The sequence below is a fragment of the Pleurodeles waltl genome, chromosome 1_2 (assembly GCF_031143425.1).
Source record: "Pleurodeles waltl isolate 20211129_DDA chromosome 1_2, aPleWal1.hap1.20221129, whole genome shotgun sequence".
Classification (NCBI taxonomy): Eukaryota; Metazoa; Chordata; class Amphibia; order Caudata; family Salamandridae; genus Pleurodeles; species Pleurodeles waltl.
The window spans coordinates 1,250,573,545-1,250,596,568 of record NC_090437.1 but is presented as its reverse complement, the minus strand read 5'-3'; positions in this window follow the sequence as shown (position 1 = coordinate 1,250,596,568).

Here is a 23,024-nt window from a genome sequence, read left to right as displayed (position 1 = left end):
TAAATACTTTGCCTACTCATTATATTAATGGAGACCCATCATAAAAACATATAAAGCTTATTTGAAACAAAAACATATCATGGTAAAGAGTTGTGCGTAGCTAAAATGTTCTCCACTAATTCCAATCTTGGTCTTGAACTTAACTTTAGGACTTTCTTGCTCCCTTACGAACACTATAATTGTGGATGAGTGAAGCTCAGTGAGAATCCTAAGTTGTACCCAAGCTGATTCCTGGCTGGAACTAAACTTTTGGAGCTTTACTAATCATAAAATGATGGCCCATGCACACTCGGCTTCAGCTTTAATTCTTTCCGGGCCTGTACCATAAATTTGGTACCTCGACAAGAAAACGGAATTGAAAGTCTCCTAAGCCAGCTAATAATGGCCTGGCCTGCATGAGCGTATATTCAGTGTCTTAAAAATGTTTTGCAGATATAGGGGGTTATTACAACTTTGGAGGAGGTGTTAATCCGTCCCAAAAGTGACGGTAAAGTGACAGATATACCACCAGCCGTATTACGAGTCCATTATATCCTATGGAACTCGTAATACGGCTGGTGGTATATCCGTCACTTTTGGGACGGATTAACACCTCCTCCAAAGTTGTAATAACCCCCATAATGTCCTGTGGTCTAGCAAAGCCGGGCACACACAAAAAATGTGTTCTAATGACTCTTGTCTGTACCCACACAGTTGACAGGAATGTATCAGATCCTGCTGTCTCCATGAAGGGAACATATCCTTCGTTTCCATCAACCCAAAGCGGAAAAGCATGAACTGATGTTTCAAGGACTGGTTGAAGGTTGCTGCTAGATATTCCTGTGCCCGTAAAGTTTTGTATGATGTTATTACAGTCCAGGTGTGCTGTCTGCTTGCCAGTTTTTGTTTGTCAGAATTTAAAGATTTCATCTTAGTGACAGCGTTTGCCTTTAGAAAAAACTCCTTTTTGTCTGGGTTCCGGTCCCAGGCTTCTAGCAAACCTAGCACTTTAATGCAGTTATTTAAGTGATGACCCCAGGTGCCTTTATCGCTGTGACGCTGTTGCTCCTCAATTTCCATCCAACTTAGGTTGTTTAGAGTACCAATCTCAGCTGCACGCATCCTCCAGCATAATTTAATGAAGGCACATCTACTTTGAAATTCATAGTTTTTCAGACCCAATTCTAAATGAACCTGAGCTGGAGATGCTGGTCGTGAAACAGTTTTGTAGGCCTACGTCTGGACTTGATTGAAAAAAACTGCCTCCTTCCCCAGCATGATTTTGGCGCCATAAGTGACGGTGGGCATTAGCTGCGCTGCCATGACAGAAAGCAGGTGAGTGTGTGATGGGCAGCTCAGTTTTTGTTTTAGAACTTTAAAACCATAGGTCAATGAGTGTGCTTTTGCTTGAGCAACAGCAAGCTGCGGCTTGAAAGTCAAGAGGCGCTACATAGTGAATCCCAAATACTTATATGTGGGTGCAACATCCACCTGGGCTCCATTTATGAACCATGGAGCAGGTTTAAACGTCCTGTCAACTAAGCGGACAATCTTAGTTTTACTCAAATTCAATTCTATGCCTTGAATTTTTTTGTATGTATAAAATGCATCAATGCTATGCTGTAGCCCAACAGGTGTTTGGCTGAGTAAAACTATTTTGTCTGCATCCTGTAGCCATGCAATTCCTTTCTTGGCCAATACTGGTGGATGGCTATTTACGGGAGCAAGAGCCTCGACTAGGTCAGCAAGATATAAGTTGAACAGCCTAGGAGCTAATATACACCCTTGTTTTAGGCCTTTTGCTGTTAGTATTCTGTTGGTGAGGTGGTTGCCCTCTCCGATTTTTACTTGCGCCCAAGTGCCTGTGTACAAGTCCATCACTGCGCTAAGAAGGCTGCATGGTAAGCCCCAACCTTTCAGTTTCTCTCATAGACATGTTCTTGGTACGCAATCAAAAGCTGCCTTTAGGTCATGAATCCATTCTGTTAGTTGTTGCAGTATACAGCATGCGTAGAGTTTTGTTTCCACGTCTATCAATGCTATTAGCCTGTAGTTTGAAGGGTTTGCGGGGTTGCCTTCTTTGTATATTGGGTGAATAATGCTGCCTTTCAATGCATCTGGGAGACCCGTAGTGCCTCTGAGATCGTTAAAAAGCAGCGCCAAATAATGCGCCCAGAATGAAGGGTCTCTTCTAAACAAGGCATTCGGAATTCCATTCTGACCAGCTGCCCCTTCCATTTTTAGTTTCTTGACAAGGCTTATCAACATTTCTACATTGATGGTCATTAGTGCGTGCTTTCCTTAGTTTTTGTTTAGAGGTAAGTCTGTTTGTGTTGTCACTCTGAAGCCAAAATTTGTCTTGCTTAAGTCATTGGCTATTTGTGTGGCCTCCTCCTTGACATGGTGCTCTGGGAGTGTGAACATTGTCTGTATGTGGGCTTCCCATGTGGCTGCATCGATACCTGCATTTGTGTGTCAATTTTATCCCTGAGTTAGTCCGTGTATTAGTTCCCAGAACTTTTGGTTATTTTTCTGTTTGTTGGACATAAGCAGCTTGGTCCACAGATCCTCGTGATAACTCTGTTTTGCCATCCAGCAGTTTTTCTTATATTTGGCTCTTTATTCAGAAAGCCTTGTGTCATCAGATTTCCTGCCCCAGTGTATCTCCTTTAGGACTTTTTTAAATTCTCTAGAGATTTGATTTTTCTGATTACGCAATGTTCTGTTTAACCATGGCTTTTCTCCTTTGCAACTCTTAACTTTGTTTTTTGACTCTGTGACTCAAATTGGATCACATTTTTTGATGGAAAATGTATTTATTAAGGAATCACACAAGTACCTCCAGGCGATTACTCATTCTCCTTGGGTGGGGTCTTCTTGTTCCTGCGTTCTTAATGTTTCTTTGAGCTCTTTGGTTGTGCCTGCACTGCGATACACTTGTTCCATTACCTGATCGAGGCCCGGCCCCTTCCATTTCAATTTTTTTGTATCATAAGTCACTGGGGTTGAAATTATGATATTGGAGGTGGGGAGCCGATTCCACTCATTCTGATCTTGATAAGTTATGGAAAGTGGTCGCTCTCTGTGCATTGTTGGATCCTATATGCTGAGACCAGTGGCAATGCGATTTCATTTATTAATGTAAAGTTGATGTTGGATTTTTTTGTGCCACTTGAAAAGGTTACTTGTGCGGATGAGGCGTCCACAGGAAAAGGCGTCAGGCAGCGCAAGCCCAGGGTTTCAAACTTTATATATGCGCATATTTTGTTAGGGAGTTTTCTGCTGCTCTTCCTCAAATCAAGGTTGAAATCGACAGACAAAATGAGGATTGCATCCTTGTTTTGCTTCTGCAGCATTTTTAGAATACTGGTCAATGTTTCAATGTTTTCACTGTTTTGCGTTTTATTAGGGTGTATGTATACGTTGATCAATAGTAAAGTTCTATTGTTGCCTGATGGCACCTAATGTTCCAATTTTATTGGTAGCAGCCAGTCGATTCCCAGGTCGATCTGTTTGATAACCCACTTGATTTTTGTGGAGCAGTACGTTGTGAGGCCCCCCTTGGGGTGTCCATGTTTTTGGGGTTGTTTTGCAGAGACGTCTATCCCAGAATATCCCGAAATTTGTATCGGCTCCATGCACCATGTTTCCTGCAACATGACGATTTCAAACTGCTGAAAGAAACTCAGTGCCGACCCTGTCGGTAACCAAATTTTTTAGACCGTGAGTGTTCCAAGAGCAAATATGGATATATTCTGGGATTTTGTCAGGACAACAGGAGCAGGTAAGTGTGTGCATTTACGGTTGCTGACGACGTCTTCAGCGTTGATTCTGGAATCTCTCGGCCAATAGGAGCAGTGAAATGACGTGGATTACTGGTTCCATGGTGGCTTTGGACGAGTATGGCTTTGTGAAGGTGAGTGTCTCCTTTTATGCAGTTCATTTTCAGGCTGGGTTTCCATGGTGATGCAACGCAGTGGTAAATTTGACGGTGTGCAACCTCGTAATCTGTCTGGCAGAAACATAGTCTCTGCTGGCCTGCAGGTGGCTACCATTGTCCGTGGCGGCCAGACCGCTGTGGCAGTGCCAGTGGTGCTTTGGCTGTATTCTGTTGGGAATACTGCTATGGTCACAGTTTGGCAATCTTCTCCGCCAGCATGCTGGTGGTACGACTGCCACCATGGCAATTCTGAGACCGCCAAACTCGTAATGAGGCCCTTAGTCACAAAAATTGCAGGTGGATTAACTAAGATTAGTAAATAAATTATTACTATTTGTGTGATGGTAATACAAAACAAATTAGCTTTTGATGGTATGTTGGCAAAGGAAGATGGGGTTGTTGTGTAACTTAGGTCTAGCACTGCTGTACTTTTGTCCATGATGATAGCATTGAAATTATACTAATAAAATGACTAATATTTAGAGTGAATCCAAATCTTTGGGAAGTACTGGTGCATGGGAAGCAGGTGGTTTAGTAAGACTAGAAAGGCAATTGGAAAGATTGGTTAATTGTTTGGTGATGTAGCTGGTGGCTTACTAAAGAAAATATTAACACTTCGCTGCCTGAAACCTATAGAAGGTGACATTTTTGGGAGATGCACCAGATGTTTTGCTTACTTTCGCAAAGGTAGACTCTATGTTGATCTGTCTAATGATATGAATTTATATATATTTTGCCTTTCTAACCATACAGCCCCTGCACAAGCCTGTCCATTAATATAAGAAAACTATTTGAGCATATGTATGTTAGTCCTCTTGCTAAACTATAATTTGGTTCTGGCTATTTACTTGTTTTCAAGGTAAATCTTATATTGATTCCTCTCATGATTGCATTTTTTGATGCAGTATTGATGCTGATTCAAGTTTAACTACATTTTGTCTTATGTGATGATTCTTAAATTTAAATAAAACCTTATGAAGTTAACTTTTGTCCTTGTTAAACTTGGCATAATTGGCATTGTCTCCCCTAACTTATTTCCTCTACTTCCCAGGTTGCTTCTGTGTACAGGACCCTGTTTTTGCTGTTTTGTTTGCTGGTCACTTTACCACTGCTGAACAGTACTAAAGTGTAAGTGTTCCCGGTATAAATTGTATGTGTACATTGGCTTATCCATGATTGGCATTTTTGATTTACTAGTAAGTCCCTAATAAGGTACACTAGAGGTGCCCAGGGCCTGTAAATCAAATGCTACTAGTTGTGCCACCCACATTAGTAGCCCTGTAAACATGACTCAGACCTGCCACTGCAGTGTCTGTGTGGGCAGTTTTAAACTGCCAATTCGATTTGGCAAGTGTACCTTCTTGCCAGGCCTAAAACCTTCCTTTTTTATATATGTAAGGCACCCATAAGGTAGGCCCTAGGTAGCCCCATGGGCAGGGTGCAGTGTAGGTTAAAGGGGGGACGTGTACTTATGTGTTTTACATGTCCTGACATTGAAATACTGCCAATTAGGTTTTCACTGTTGCAAGGCCTAGGTTAACATGGAGGCTGCCTTTAAATATTATTAAAATGCAGATTCCCTTTGGGAGCAGATAGACATGTGGAGTTCGGGGCCTCTGAACTCACAATTTAAAAATACACCTTTTAGTGAAGTTGGTTTTTGTGTGTTTGATAACGCCACTTTTAGAAAGTAGGCATTTTCTTGTTTAAACCATTCCGTGACTCTGCATGTTTGTGGATTTCCTGTCTGGGTCAGTCTGGCAGTCTGGCAGTTGGGCTGTTTGCCCCTCTCCTCTAGACAGTAAAACAATGGGAGCTGAGGTGTAGCCTGGAAATCCTGATGGGCCATTAGGGCTGAGGGGAGCAGAGGAGTGGTCACTTACTTCTGAATGTGCAGTGCCTGCCCTCACACAATGCAGTCTCCAACCCCCTGGTGTGTGTCTGGGACCAGACCTGGGCAAGGCAGGATCCTCTAAACAACAGAGATGTTTCTTTGAAGTTTACCTACTTCAAAGGCAGAAAGTTGTATAAGTAGTGTACCCAAAACCTTAGATGTGTAGATTACTTCTGGAATCAAGAGGAACTTCTGCCAAGGAGAAGAGCTGAAGAGCTGGAGGACGAGGTCTTCCCCTTTGCCGGTGACTGTGCTTTGCTGGGTTGGTCTGCAGTTGCTGCTTCTGCCTGAAAGAGGACAAAGACTAGAGTTTGTTGTGCATTCCTGCCTGAGAAGAATCTCCAAGGGCTCAGGGCCATCAAAGATATCCTCTTCCAGCACCTGGACTCTCTGGTGAGTCTCCTGCCCTGCCAAGTGGTGCCCTATCCAGTCCCTGGGCCCTTGAAAGGTGAACCTAGTAGAACAGGGACTGAAATCCACACACAGGAAGCCGTGTGGATGAAATTTTGACACACCCTCTGCAACGCAGCTGGAGAAATTATGTAACAGACACTTACAGCTGCTAAAATCGATGCAAACCCCACTCAGTGCGGTCTCACCATGCGGCCGGAGATCACATGCATAAACTCTGGGAGTCAAAATCGTCATGAACCTGTGCGGATCTGAGGAAGCCCATTCCAGAAATCAAAGCATTGCTCTCTTGCAGGAGAGAAAAACGTTGTATTGCCTACCCGAAAGGAGAAGAAACAACGTACTGCCTCACTTGCGAGTGAGGAATCGACACATCGCTGATTTTTTCAATGCACGCTTGCCCCTGCAGCTTCATTTTTTACACTTATTAGGTACTTTGTGTAACAACACTGTTTTCATTGTTTTCCCTGGAGTGAGAATGTTTTCGTTTGAAAATTAATACCTTGACTTGTGTATGTTGTATTTTTGTTGTTTTGGTCTTTTTTGATTTAGATCGACTGGTGTCCATTTTCTGGTGTTTTCACTGTATTACTGTGTGTTTTGGTACACATACTTTACACATTGCCTTTGAGATAAGCCTAACTGCTTGTGTCAAGCTACCAAGGGGGTGAGCAGGCTTTATCTTAAGTGAGTATCTCCCTTGCGCTGACTAGAGTGAGGGCCCCTGATTGGACAGAGTGCAAACTGACTGCCAACCAGAGACCCCATTTCTAACACAGGGGTAGATGGACTAGTAAAAGTCATGCTCATAATGTGCTAAATGTCATACATCATCCCAGTCAAGGAGCACAAATTGAAATTGATGTTCTGCATCTCTTCTTTGTTCTCCCTCTGCACCTGCCTAATGGCCAAACACTTCTTATGATTGTTGGACTAATCCCCAGAGTTGATCAAGGGTGGTCTGGCTAACTGAAACCCCAGTGCTCCCCCACCTTGGCTGGACCACATATTCCCTTCCAGGACTCCTATCCCCACTAGCCTTTGCCGTTGATGTGTGCCCCAAACCACTGCATGCTGGCAGAACTGGAGGCTGACTTGTTGGTGGCTCAACAGGACCAGGACTGGGGGCAAAGGATTGGTGTGCTAGGACTCAGTATACAGGAAGTGGAGGGGTCTGCACGCTGAGTAATTGTTGCAGCTGTGGTGGTAGGTGTAGCTGTGGCCTGGGTTTGACTCACTGGAGCTGTGTGGCCAGACAGACCGGATGGACCACCTGTTCCTCATCATCTGGACTTGCAGCATTGAAGTCCTCACTGAAGTTTTGCTCCTAGGCTGGAGTGGAGGTGTCTTGGCTGACAGATGGTGGCGCAGGGAGCCAGGTAGTTGGACATGTGAAGGAGACAAGGGATTGGTGTTTAAAAAATTGTTGTGCATTTCATGTGCCTTTGTCTACAAAAGGGCCAACCTAAAACTTAGAATGTGTCAGATTGGCTTTTTGGACTGTTGTGTTATTTTCAATGCTTTACCCATGCATCCTGATTTACACAGATGACAACTCCAGTGCTGACATTGTAGATCTATCTTAAAATGCCAAATGCAGATATGTGGGTTACATGTGACAGACATTGAACCTAACACAGTGGTGAGTAGATTAGAGTACTGGACCATCCCAAGACCTAGCAGGCTGCAAAATATTGGATACAAAGTGGTTTATAATGCACATGAATTCATGAGAGACCATCATTGACTTCCAAGTAAAAGGTAAAGTGTTGGGTCGCTGGGATAAGGGTGTGCCATACATCTGCCAGCCTCTGGGCAGTGAGGAAGGTCATCTAACTGTGTCCTGGGGCATGGGGAGATGTCGGTTCATGCTATCACTCAGCAATGCGTTAAAATTCCCTCCTATGACCAAGTCCCCATCTAATGGACAATTTACCTGGAGTTTTGAAGGAGACAATAAAAGACAGGACCTTTGTTGCAATGCATGTTGCCTCCTGCTAGAACATTCTAAGCAATCCACCCATTGAGTGATATCACATTTTCAAACTGTCTGAAAACAACAATTGGTATTTTTCTGAAAAATCCCCATCCTTTGGAGTAGAGCCAAATGCGTAGCAGGGTACTCTGAAGATATGTTACTTACAATAGTTGTTTTCAAAATTCTTATTACTTTTAGTTAACTAGGAACAATGATGATTTGAGGATCAATGATTTTGCCCATGGGTTTTGCTATTCAAATTTTCTTTTACTTTAACCATAAAGTGGTGTTATCACTGGATCAAACTTTTTTTACTATCATAAAACCTCGTGCTGATGAACTATTTACATACTGTTAGACCTAACATGTCTTAGGGTGGTCACCCCTAACTTTTTGCCTACCTCCCTCCACTTTTTGGACTCTGTTTTTGCTGGCTTTTAGACTCTGCGCACTTTACCACTGCTAACCAGTGCTAAAGTGCATATGCTCTCTGTGTAAATTGTACTGTTGATTGGTTTATCCATGATTGGCTATTTGATTTACTTATTAGACCCTAGTAGAGTGCACTATATGTGCCTGGAGCCTGTAGATTAAATGCTACTAGTGGGCCTGCAGCACTGGTTGTGCCACCCACTCAAGTAGCCCCTTTACCTTGTCCCAGGCCTGCCATTGCAAGGCCTGTGTGTGCAGTTTCATTGCCAATTCGACTTGGCATTTAAAAGTACTTGCCAAGCCTAAAACTCCCCTTTTCCTACACATGCCACCTCTAATGTGTGCCCTAGGTAACCCTAGAGCAGGGTGCTGTGTGGGTAAAAGGCAGGATATGTACCTGTGTAGTTTACATGTCCTGGTAGTGTAAAACTCCTAAATTTGCTTTTACACTACTGTGAGGCCTGCTCCCTTCATAGGTTAACATTGGGGCTGCCCTCATACATTGTTGAAGTGGTAGCTGCTGATCTGAAGGAAATAGGAAGGTCATATTTAGTATGGCCAGAATGGTAATACAAAATCCTGCTGACTGGTGAAGTTGGATTTAATATTATTATTTTAGAAATGCCACTTTTAGAAAGTGAGCATTTCTCTGCACTTAAATCTTTCTGTGCCTTACAATCCACGTCTGGCTAGGTTTAGTTGACCGCTCCTTGTGCATTCACTCAGACACATCCCAAACACAGGGTACTCAGCCTCACTTGCATACATCTGCATTTTGAATGGGTCTTCCAGGGCTGGGAGGGTGGAGGGACTGCTCTGACACAAAGGACTGCCACACCCCCTACTGGGACCCTGGCAGACAGGATTGAACTGAAAGGGGAGCTGGTGCACTTCTAAGCCACTCTTTGAAGTCTCACCCACTTCAAAGGCACATTTGGGTATAAAAGAGGGCCTCTACCCTACCACCTCAGACACTTGCTGGAGAAGAAACCTGAACCAGAACCTGCAGCCTGCCAAGAAGAACTGCCTGGCTGCTCAAAGGACTCACCTGACTGCTTTCTACAAAGAACTGCTGCCTTGCTGTTGGCCTGCTACCTTGCTGGACTCTTGTCTGGCTGCAAAAGTGCTCTCCAAGGGCTTGGATAGAGCTTGCCTCCTGTTCCCTGAAGTCTCAGGACCAAAAAGACTTCTCTATTTGAACTGGACTCCTTGTGCGCTGAAAAATTCGACGCACAGCTCGCTCCGCGGCGAAAAATTCACTGCACGCCGATCCGGAAAGACGCCGCTCGAAGCGACGCCTGCGGTGCGACCGGAACTTCAACGCACGGCCTCGTCTGGACAACGCTGCCCGACGTCCAGAGAGGAAATCGATGCGAAGCCCGCCGTGACAAAGAAAATTCCACGCACAGCCCCCTGGGACGACGCGCAGCCGGATAACAAGCCGAGGAATCCACGCATAGACCCTGGGACATCTGGTAATCCCGTGATCCACAGAAGGAGACGGCCCGCGTGCCCGAAAACGAAGCACGTCTTCCCTGAGTAAAAAATAACGACGCAAGTCCGTCTGTGAAGGGGCGAAACCAATGCACACACCATTTTTCCATGCATCTCCTCCTCTGCGGCCCTCTGCAGAGATTTTTCACTCCAAACCAGGTACTTTGTACTTGAAAGAGACTTTGGGGGTTATTACAACTTTGGAGGAGGTGTTAATCCATCCCAAAAGTGACGGAAAAGTGACGGATATACCACCAGCCGTATTACGAGTCCATTATATCCTATGGAACTCGTAATACGGCTGGTGGTATATCCGTCACTTTACCGTCACTTTCTCTTTAACATGCCGTTTATCCTTTCAGAGGCATTCTGGGAATTATAGTACATGGTGCTTCCTTTCAGAGTCGTTATTCAGCTGAGGCTAATAAGCCCTATTTCCAAACAACCAACTTCTGCTGATTTCACTGCCATTCAAACTGTTATGGGTAATAACATTATTTTATATTGTTTCTGCTTAGTTCATTAAAGCTCGTACTTCCACTTGTGGAAACAGCACTCTCATAAAGTTGTTTATCAGCAGAGCACATGTTTAAACATTTCAGTAAAGCTTTCTCAGCAATCACCAGTTCAAATGTAAACTCCCCAGTCCTCTTTAGCTCTACTGCTTAACAATAAAGATTTACTGCTCAGACTCTGAATTTGTGAATCCTCAATGATTTTGTGAAACAAATTTCTTCGGGCCCCCAGCAGGGTTCCTGTTGGACCCCACTTCCAGGCCTAGGTTGTGAGAGTATTCTTACCCTGCTCCTTCCCTTTTTTAACATATTTTTTGGGACTCAGCTGAGTCTGACTCCCAAAATTGCTGTCACACTTCCTGGTTGAAGTGTTTGTAGCCAATCAAATCTCAGCATGAGATCTGTCAGCCCCCATGAGGAACACCAATGATATATAGAGTTATTTCAAGTAACTATAACTTGTGTCCTAATGTAACTATAACTTGCACCGGGGATGGTTTGCGTCAAAAAATTTACAGCTGGGTAACGCCATTCCTACGCGTCATGCGGGCGCCTTATTTAAGGATTGACATTAGCTGGCGTAGGGGAAAATGGGGTTGTGCGTCAAAAAATGGTGCAAGTCAGGTTTGTTTCAAAACTCGCAATTATTTGACGCACAAGCCCCACTGAAATGACTCCTGTCTTAGCAAAGACAGGAGTCATGCCCCCTTGCCCAGTGGCCATGCCCAGGGGACTTCTGTCCCCTGGGCATGGCCATTGGGCACAGTGGCATGTAGGGAGGCCCAAATAAGGCACCCCTATGCCACTTTGAAAAAAAAAATACTGACCTCAACTTACCTGTACTTATCTGGGATGGGTTCCCCATCCATGGGTGTCCTCCTGGGGTGGGCAAGGGTGGCAGGGGATGTCCCTGGGCCAGGGAAGGGCACCTCTGGACTGCTTCCATGGTCTGAGACCATGGAAGTGTGCCCACAGGCCCCTTAAATCCTGCCCTCACCCAGGCGTTAAAAAACGGCACACATCAGGCTGTGCGCCATTTTTAAGGCCCGCCCTCTCCTGTGCATCAAAATGACGCAGGAGTATAAATAAGGCGCACAGGCCTTAGTGTCATTTTTTGGACGGGAACGCCTACCTTGCATGTCATTAATGCAAGGCGGTTTCCCGCATCCAAAAAATGATGCACACTGAGGTTTTTTGATGTCCGCGGGGTCGGGTGTCATAGTTTAAATATGGGGCAAGGTTTGCGCTGACTGTGCGTCAAAATTTTTGACGCACATTCGGTGCAAACAGAGTATAAATATGCCCCCAGGTGTATGAGTGTCTGTATCAGTAACTAAGAGGTGGTGTGAGTTGCTGTATGGATGAGTGACTAGCTGTATGAGTGAATAAGTGGGAGAATGAGATGTTTCAGTGAGAGTGGTATGTGAGTGGCAATATGAGTGAGTGACTGGTTGCATGAATGACTATTTGGGTATTTGGGTAAGTGAATGGGGGATAAGTGGATCTATGGGTGAGTGACTGAGTGTGTGAGTATCTATATGGGTGAGTAGGTGTGTGTATGAATGGCTGCATTATTGAGTAAATGGTTGTGTGAGTGGGGTATGGGTGAGTGGCTGGTCGTATGAGTGGCTGTATGAATGAGTTACTGAGTGTGTAAGTGTGTAAGTATCTATATGGGTGAGTGAGTGGGTGTGTGAGTGTCTGTATGATTGAATGGTTGTGTGTTTGGCTGTACAGGTAAGTGCCTCGCTGTGTGATTAGCTGTATGGGTGAGTGACTGGTGGTGTGAGTGGCCGTTTGAGTGAGTAATGTTTGGAGGAACTACCCTCAGCATAGTGGAAATAAAGTTAATGGAAGTTTTTCACCAAGCATTGCAGCCAAAGCAAACAGTGACAAAGCAAGTCAACTGTTCTTCATTCAAGAAGACCCTCTTCATGACTACTTCAACAAATATTCATGTGGCACCAGAAGTATCTTGAGAGATCTGAAGAGATATAGCTCCAAACACTGCTGAAAAAGAAAAATAATACAAATATTAGTATTATAATTATAAAATTCCAGAAACAGAACAGATACAGATAATAGCATATCACATTGTAGTAAAACATTTATTTTCCCTCTTTTTCTGTGCTTAGCTTGTATACCTATGCAATTAAAATGTTGCTTTGTATAAAGATTCATCATTGAATAGTGGGGAAAAACAATTGAATGGATTGTAGGAAAAAAACTGCAAACAATATTGCTACAAATAAGTGATTCTGTACATTGCTCTCATTGCAAACACTTAATCAAGTGTTTTACGTACAATTTGTAAGCTAGTCTCAACACATCTCATAAACGTAATTCTCTTAGCATAATACCTGATACATATAATGGAGATTTGTGTTTTGCAGATGTTTTTGAAGACATCACCCCTGATAGACTGAATGATGTCAAAAACACTGATGATCCTTGTAGATTGAATGCCATACCTTAATTTTAGTCCAGAAATATTTCATAGACGTCTGTTTGAAGAAACAAAAAGTGACACATTTGTACTTTGAATGGCTGTTTTTGTAACAGTTTAAGGTTGAAATTATTGCACTGTATAATCCGGTTTCACTCTCTATTTAGACAGTACTGTGCCTAAATGTTATATTAAATCCTTCATGAAAGATTAAAAGATTTTTCAGTTTTGGAGAAGTTCCTGAAGACCTCACCCCCGGTAGGCCAAATGATGTCTAAATCACTGATGATGCATGTAGTAGAACATTTTAGAATTTTTTTCCAGACATAATTCTTAGAAGTTTGCTTGAAGAAACCAAAGGTAAGAATGTCGTACTTTGAAAGGCAGTTTTCCTTTGAATGTAACATCACTGTCATTGCATTCCGTCCATCCAGTTTCACCTTTAATTAGACACTGTAAGGTCCAGATGTTATATAAACGCCTTTGTGAAAAATAATAGCTATTGTAGTTTCTAAAAACTGAAATTTGTCCATCTTTGAAGTTTGTAATTTTGCTATCCAATGTAGTATAAAGCATTTTCTACTTTGTAGATGCAATGCAGACACAACATCTGAGCTACAATTTGGGCAGGTCATATTTTGGTTTGCATTTTTAATCATTCTATCAAAATACACAGTTTTGGAATCTAGTAGTGTTAAGTTCAGAAATTGCTGAGAATGTATTTGAGTGCCAGATGCAAAAGACCAATCTTCACAGTCATGGCTCCATTTATGTCAGTCCAAATAAGTCATCAATATTTACTTCTTCATTTTCTAATACTCCAAGTATGGCCATTAGAAATTCTTGTGCACCTTGTTGACTGTTGAGAGTAAATACGATAGATCCACTACATGTATCTGAAAGTTCAGAATGGATTATAGTCCTATCGCTCAGTAAATGTTGGAACAAATGATATAGTCCAGAACACAATCTGTCATCTGATTTTTGTTGAATTCCACTTACAAGATATGGTGAATGAAAGAGAACATTGAGAACAACATTTGCATTGTAGTTGACACTGAACTATTTTCCAACTTGCAACCTACAATATCCCTCATTTGTAACTTTTTTTTCTTAATGCCTTCTAGTTTGTCCTTGTTTTTCTTGTTTTCTTTAACGTCTTTTGAGTCTTCTGCAAGCCTCCTCTTTGGATGAATCATCTGTTTCTCATAAATAGGGTATTGACCTACATGAGGAGCAAATAGCCTTTTTAAATGATTGTACATAGTTTATATCAACTTTCCTATAATCTAAATCAACCAAAAACAAATGGGACAATGTTCTAACGTGAGATAATGCTACATGTGGCATACCTTAGTTAAATACTGTACTTCCAGTCTTAATAAAAGCTTCATCTATACTTAATCTTTGAGATTTATGGATAGTTACAGCATATTCTACAGATAGTGGGAACTGTTGGCTTCAGATAAATGAGTCTTTTACAACCAGAAAACGTACAATGCGTCGGCAAGTACAGTATGCTTCACATCATCAATCTGATCAAATGTTATAGTCAAATATTCTACTTCATCTGTATTTGGAAAATTAATGAAATCAATAACTTTACCCATTGCATCATTTACCAACCCTTCTTCAACATTTAAGTTACATCAGAAAAGTACTTGACCGTTCCTGCAAATGCGTAAACACTTTTCTAATCCTGCTGCCTTGGAAACAGATTTCTCTTTGTTGAGGTTGGAGCATTTTTCATATGTAGGCATTACACAGACTACTTCTTTAACTAAATTGTGCATTTGTTCTGCTGCTGTGATGTTAGATGGAAATTGTTTCTTGATCAGTCAATTTTCTAGAGCATATTTTCCTTCCTTTGTGAGAACTCCTACTCTAATGTCTTTAAGAATATTTCTATATTCTACATCAGATGCTTTATGCATACTTTTTACTGGTTCCTTGAACTGGAAGGTTAACCAAATATTTACATCCAATACCCTCCAAAGAATTTGTTTCATTGTGTTTTGAAAACAAGTTCTTCTTTCACAGGAGTTAGTTGCAACAGGTCACCAAACACATTTAAGTGTTTCCTTCAAAAGGTACATCACAGTCTTTTATTAAAATCTGCTGCATTCTCAAGTGTTTGAAGGTAGGCATTACGTTTGAAACTATGCTCACCTCATCAATGATTAAAGCATCATGTTTCTTCAATAATCTTGACAATCTTCAATAATAAATTTGACACCTCATGACAAGCTTCTCTATATAAGTCATAGATCTACATGTGTCAAAATGCAATTTTGCTTTTCCTAAATAGTGACTCCATAGAAATTGCTATTAGGAAATGCAAAATGATATGTATGAAATTACAGATTTCCTAATAGCGAATCCTACTGAGGAATTAGAAATTATTAGAACATTGCAAATAGGAAATCCCATCGCATTTGTTCCAATTGGCTGGTTTTGCATTTCCAAAATAGGTATTAGGAAATCTCTATTTTGGAAATGCAGAACCAAGGATGGCTATGGGCAATAGACTACCCGTGATGCACCACAAAAATAGTTGTGCACATGTAGAGCATACATATGCCCTCAGGGCATGTGTGTGCTCTACTGCACTTAAAAAAAACATTTTGGGTGTTTTTTTTTTTTTAAATTGCACATGGTTACCATTGACTTTGAGTGAAAAGTAATTACATGTCCTAAATTCCCCCTTTGCATTTAAGAAATGCTTTGTGCATGTGCTCATGAAATAGCAAATAGGAAATCCCTATTTGCGATTTCCTATTTGGAGACCGCAAAATGCTTTTATACATCTCAAAAGCTCAATTACTATTTCTTAACAGTCCAAAATGGCATCAAGAAATGCTAGATGGATTTGTACATCTGGGTCTAAGTCTCCAAGTAATTCTGATTCATGACCCCACAGCTTGAACAGCTGTGAAAGTGCCACGTAGAAAAACTCTATTCTCTGCATGGTCTGGTAACTAGGTTTTCTGTGGTTAAATCACCCCTGGTGTTCCAGTCAGGCAGGAGCTGGGTCAGTCAGTGGAGACTAAAGCTTCAGCAGCTTCTTCGTCGGGTGCTCCATAAAAGGAGGCCGGGTCAGCAGCTAGGGAGGCCGGGGCCTCCTGGCAAGCCCTGCTTACAACCAGGGACACCATGTCCACAGCAATATTTTATCAAGCAGACAAACAGGAAACCCAGGTGGACTTACTTAACATTTTGGCAGTATATTGTGAGCATAGCCAAGAAACTTCAAGGTTTGAACAACTTCATTAGAAGGGCCCAGACTCATACTTACACTCAGCAAGTGCACTGTCAATGTGCTCCCACTGGAGATCACTCCCCCAAAACGACAGAACTTCTAAATTAAATCTAGATGGAAGTCAGGGCTCAAGCTTGGAAAGCCCAGAATGGGCTCTGTCAGAGGGCCAGGCCCTTGCACGAGAATCTCCATGAAAGGCCCGCACCCGATAGTGAAATTAGAAATCGAGAACTAGTAACCAGCAATCTACAGGCAACAGGCCCCTCCCAGCAGGAGGTAATTCAGAAGTCCATCAGGCTCCAATCACTCTGCTAGCAAGTCCCATCGAGGAAGGGACTGCAGGACAAGCCCTAACAACCACAGTAGAAGTTAAGGTCTTGCCTACTAAAAGGGATAAGAAATGACTTATGAAAGCCCGTAAGAAGGCCAAGGTAGCTCAACAAAACAGCATTTGGAAGTCATTCGTAAAGTTCACTGGTACCCAGGGTAAAGACCCTGCGGGGAAAGAAGCGGGAGTCCAGGAGGCTTGCAGGACATCTCCACAACAGCAGGCAATTTTGCAATTTCATGCAGGAAAACCTCATACAAACTGACAGCGCTTGAAGCATTCCATTAGGACATCAAAATCAGCTAAACAAGGCTTCTTGGACATCTAGGCCACCGCATAGCGACTGGAACGGAAAAGCAGCTCAGGGGCACACCACCAATTCCAACCCCCACTACCAATTCCAACTCTAACACTAACCAGAACTTTGTGCACGGGCGCAGTGGTGACAACACTGGGTGTGCATGCCTTGATCACATAGAATTTAATCAATCTCCCACAGCGTTTGAGCACCGCAGGGTCCCGCAGCAGGTTACACTGGCTGGCATCAAGCCGACCCCCGACAGGGTACAACGCACTACTCTGAAATCATCAACATTAAAATTACCGCCGGGAGGATACCCATTTTTGTATTCCAGAGCTTTGAACAATCACAATCTTCTTTTTATCCCCTGGTACAATTCAATAGGTACCTTTGACATCTTAAACAGATGATCAATCATCAGGCTTATTAATGAAATTCAGCCCCTTTGCATATCACTAAGGCTGAGTTGCAATCAGTGGAGTTCGTCGCGCACCCATACAACCGGGGCAAAGAGGCAACTCTTACTTCCTGGGTTTCTTCTGATACTGCCGCTCAGTTTCTGTCTCATCAAGACATCTTTTGCTCATGGGGCATTACTTTACTAAATCAAGAACCCTGTCAATATCCTAGCCCCTTGCTCCCGGGAACAGTGAAAGAGGCATCAGTGGGCATCAGAAAGAGGCGTTCTCTGACCTTGTTGTCAGGACAGGACGCTCCCCCCGCCACGCAGCGCACCCTGCAGGTGCTCTGTCCCTGACTGCCGCTACTGCCCGGGTTCAAGGCCCTCCTCCACCCGCAGGCCCCCGCCTGCGCCTCATCCCTGGTGGCCCAGTGGTGGGCAGTAAGGTTTGCCTCTGTCGTGTCTGTTTCTGTTTCTGTTCCTCACCGTCTCTCCCTCTTGTGCTCTGTATTGTATTGTAATCACGTTGTCACTGTTATTCAATCTGTGCCCTGTGTCGTAGTATCTGTATCTGTTACCTAGTAGTCTCGTTATTTTGTCCTCTCTGTCTGCTTGTACCGCTTCTTGCTCTCTCCCCTTGCGCGTCTCCCTCCTCCTCTGACCCCCCCGCCCTCAATCCAGCGCCATCCGCCCGCTTCCCTGACTTTTTTCTCCCAGCCTACACCCCTTGCCCTCCCACCTCCCCCTCCCCTCTAGCTACCTAGCGTTATTTTTTTCACCCCCCCTCCCTACTCGCCGCTCCCTCGCCCGTTTCCCGCCGCTTCGGACCCGCCCCCCTCCCACCCCCAGCTCCTCCTCCCTCCCTCCACCCCCTCATAATGCAGGTCGCTGCGCTGCGAGGGCCCGTTCTCTGACCTTGTTGTCAGGACAGGATGCTCCCCCCGCCGCGCAGCGCACCCTGCAGGTGCTCTGTCCCTGACTGCCGCTACTGCCCGGGTTCGAGGCCCTCCTCCACCCGCAGGCCTGCGCCTCATCCCTAGTGGCCCAGTGGTGGGCAGTAAGGTTTGCTTCTGTCGTGTTTGTTTCTGTTTCTGTTCCTCCCCGTCTCTCCCTCTTGTGCCAACTGTACTCTCTGTATTGTATTGTAATCACGTTGTCACTGTTATTCAATCTTTGCCCTGTGTCGTAGTATCTGTATCTGTTACCTAGTAGTCTCGTTATTTTGTCCTCTCTGTCTGCTTGTACCGCTTCTTGCTCTCTCCCCTTGCGCGTCTCCCTCCTCCTCTGATCCCCCCGCCCTCAATCCAGCGCCAACCGCCCGCTTCCCTGACTTTTTTCTCCCAGCCTACACCCCCTGCCCTCCCACCTTCCCCTCCCCTCTAGCTACCTAGCGTTATTTTTTTCACACCCCCTCCCTACTCGCCGCTCCCTCGCCCATTTTCCCGCCGCTTCGGCCCCGCCCCCCTACCGCCCCCAGCTCCTCCTCCCTCCCTCCACCCCCTCTTAATGCAGGTCGCTGCGCGACTGCGCCGATGGAGGCAAGCCCGTCTGCGCCCATCCGCGCCTGGCCAGCGCCCAGCGCCAGAACCCCTGGACCTCGCAGCCCGCACTGCACTCCGCCCAGTCTCAGCTACGACGCCGCTTCCCTCCACGCCCTCAACAATGGCCGAGACCAACACTGCTACCAAGCCGCCCCAAAGCACACCCACGGACCTTTCGCCTGCTGCAGCTGCCACTTCTCCTGCGACCGAACCTCAAAACCAACGACCACCAGACCGAACCACCTCCGCTGCATACTCCTCAACACCCGCTCCGCACGCAAACACGCCGTAAAACTCTGGGACCTGCTCGACAGCACCGCCCCGGACGTAGCCTTCCTGACCGAGACATGGTGGAACGACTCATCCGCGCCATCGCCATCCCAGACGGATACAAGATCTCCCGCAGGGACCGCACCAACGGCTACGGAGGAGGGCTCGCCATCGTCCACAAATCCTCCCTCAAGATCACCACCCACACCGACGACCACTTTTACACCGCAGAGCTTCTACACTTCCGGATACACACCGGCCCCAACACCACCCTCAGAGGTACACTCGTCTACAGAACCCCCGGACCACGGGCCCAGTTCTGCGACACCATCGCCGACCTCGCAAGCACCCACGCACTCGCCTCCACAGACTACATCCTCCTCGGGGACCTCAATTTTCACCTCGAGAACAACAACGACCGCAACTCCACCACGCTGATCAGCAACCTCAAGAACCTCGGACTCAGAAAACTCGTCACGTCACCAACCCACGCCGCTGGACACACACTGGATGCCAGCGACCACGTTACCTTCAAAGACACCACCGAACCCTACTGGACCGACCACCACTGCATCCACTTCACCTACAACAAAAACACCGCACACCACCACAGCCGCCAACTCCCCCGCCGCAACTGGGGCAAAGTCACTGAAGAACAACTGCTCAGCACCCTCTCCCAGAACCCACCGATTGAGCCCATCGACTCAGACACCGCGGCCCGCAACTTCAGACAATGGATCAACAACTGCGCCAACATCCTCACCCCACTGAAGAAACCCCCCAGCAACCTCGCCAGCAAGAAAGCCTCCTTGTTCACCGACGAACTGCTGGCCTCCAAACGCGCCTGCAGGAAACTGGAAAAGAAATGGCTCCAAGAACGCACATCGGACAACCACGTAACCCTCAAAGACGCCACCCGGCGACACCTCCACCTCATCAGGACCACCAAGAGGTCCTCCTTCGAAGACCGCCTAGACAACAACGCACACGACAGCAAAGAACTCTTCCGCATCGTAAAGGAACTGTCCACCCCCAGCGCCAACGTCAACGACATCCCGCCCTCTCAGGAACTTTGCGACTCCCTCGCCGCTTTTTTCCACAGCAAGATCGCCGACATCCACAGCAGCTTCAACACCCCGACCACGCCCACCTCCGTCACCACCTCGAACCCAAGCATTGCCAACCCCATCACCGCCTGGTCCAACGTCGACGACGACGCAACATGCAAAATCATGAACTCCATCCACTCCGGATCACCGACTGACCCCTGCCCCCACCACATCTTCAACAAAGCCGACTCTATCATCGCGCCCCAACTCCGCAAGATCATCAACGCCTCCTTCGAAACAGGCAACTTCCCGGAAAGCTGGAAGCATGCAGACATCAACGCCCTCCTCAAGAAACCCAAAGCCGACCCCAAGGACCTCAAGAACTTCCGCCCCATCTCCCTCCTCCCCTACCCAGCAAAAGTCGCAGAAAAGATCGTCAACCTTCAACTGACACGCCACATCGAAGACAACAACTTCCTCGACCCCTCACAAACCGGATTTAGACGCAACCACAGCACCGAGACCGCCCTCATTGCCGCCACAGATGACATCAGACGCAAACTCGACCACGGCGAGACCTCCGCCCTCCTCCTCCTAGACCTCTCAGCGGCCTTCGACACGGTCTGCCACCGCACCCTACTATCACACCTCCAAGAAGCCGGCATCCAAGAAAAAGCCCTAGCCTGGACCTCATCCCTCCTCTCCGGCAGAACACAGACCGTCCTCCTCCCACCCTTCCGCTCAGAAGACAACAACATCATCTGCGGCGTCCCCCCAGGGCTCCTCCCTGAGCCCAACGCTGTTCAACATTTACATGGCCCCCCTCGCACAAGTGGCCCGCCGTCACGACCTCAACATCATCACCTACGCCGACGACACCCAGCTCATCCTCTCCCTCACCAACGACCCCGCCACCGCCAAAGCCAACCTCCATGAAGGAATGAAAGCAGTCGCCGACTGGATGAGAAATAGCCGCCTGAAACTCAACACCGACAAGACAGAAATCCTCATCCTCGGGACATCCCCCTCCGCCTGGGATGACTCGTGGTGGCCCACCACCCTTGGAATGTCTCCGACGCCCACCGACGACGCCCGCAACTTAGGATTCATCCTCCACTCCGCACTCACCATGGACAGACAAGTCAGCGCCGTCACCTCCTCCTGCTACAACACCCTCCGCACCCTCCACAGGATCTACAAGTGGATCCCGACCGACACCAGGAAGACAGTGACCCACGCCATCGTCAGCAGCAGATTGGACTATGGCAATGCACTCTATGCAGGAATCCCAGCAAAACACCTCCAATGGCTCCAACGCATCCAAAATGCCTCAGCCCGACTCATCACCAACGCACCCCGCCACAGCCACATCACCCCTCACCTCAAAGAGCTCCACTGGCTTCCCGTCGACAAAAGGGTCACCTTCAAGCTCCTCACCCACGCACACAAAGAACTCCACAACGCTGGCCCCACCTACCTCAACGACAGACTCAATTTCCACACACCGACCCGCCAACTGCGATCCGCGAGCCTCGCCCTCGCCACCGTCCCCCGCATCCAACGAACCACCTCTGGCGGCAGATCCTTCTCCTACCTCGCCGCCAAGACCTGGAACACGCTCCCTGCCTACCTCCGACAGACTCAAGACCTACTCGCCTTCAGAAGACTCCTCAAGACCTGACTCTTGGAGCAGTCGCAGTCTCCACCCCCCCCCTCAGCGCCTTGGAACCCTAACGGGTAAGTAGCGCGCTCTATAAATGTCTGTGATTGATTGATTGAGTGTTGAAAGGAGCAGTTGGAGTGGAGAAGAACCAAAGCAGGTGTGAAAATGTACCCATAATAAAAAATCTAAGCTCGCTTGATCAGCGGTGCAGCCATCAAGTATTCATCAGTATGCCCGCAAGTGGGAATCAGGTTATGCAACAGCCCACCAAGTTCAACAACAGTATTTGGTCCTGATACTTGAGTTTGGGAAACTACAACTGAGGATCACTTACGTATATGCACTTGGAACTGCCATGGTTTAAAACAACTGGTCGCGTATGAAGCAACACTAAAGTTCTTACAGACATTTGATATAATCATGCTACAGGAAACATGGTGTACAGAGCCCATTCAATTTGCTGGCTATGCTGGCTAGCATGTCCCAGCAGTTAGGCTCCAAAAGTTCGGGCACGTGAAAGGTGGTCTTACCACACTATGCTCCACTAAGATCAGCTGGGCCATCAAACAAATCGAACTTGGAATTGACTGGCTGCTGCCAATAGCATTGGACTCCCAAGAGCAATATGGGACTATGAACTCACTACTGTTAACCAATGTTTATATTTATCCGAACAAAGAGTTAAACAGAGAAAATTTTGAAACTCTGTTCAACATACTTAAAATATTAATGAGGCAGTATAAGAAGGCCACTCATATTGTGTCCGGGGATTTCAATGTGGACCTCAGCAAAAGCCAGCCAAGACAGGGAAAAAACATTATAGCCCATATCAAAATAATTGGCTTGAAAAACTGGGACTAAGTTGCTCGAAGATGCACCCAGGGGGGATCTTTCCCCACCGGTAACATTTACAAACGGGGCTACGAAATCAACAATCGAATTTACGCTAATATATGATGAAGCACTGTCACTCGTTGCTACTTATAAAATACTTGCACGCCCAGAAAGTGACCATTTTCCTCAAGCAATACTGTTAAGACGGGCTTGTAAGCGATTACCAATTCAAACATGATCATTGCCGCTCCAAGGACCGAGAACGTAAAGAAGTTAAAATGGCAAGGCAT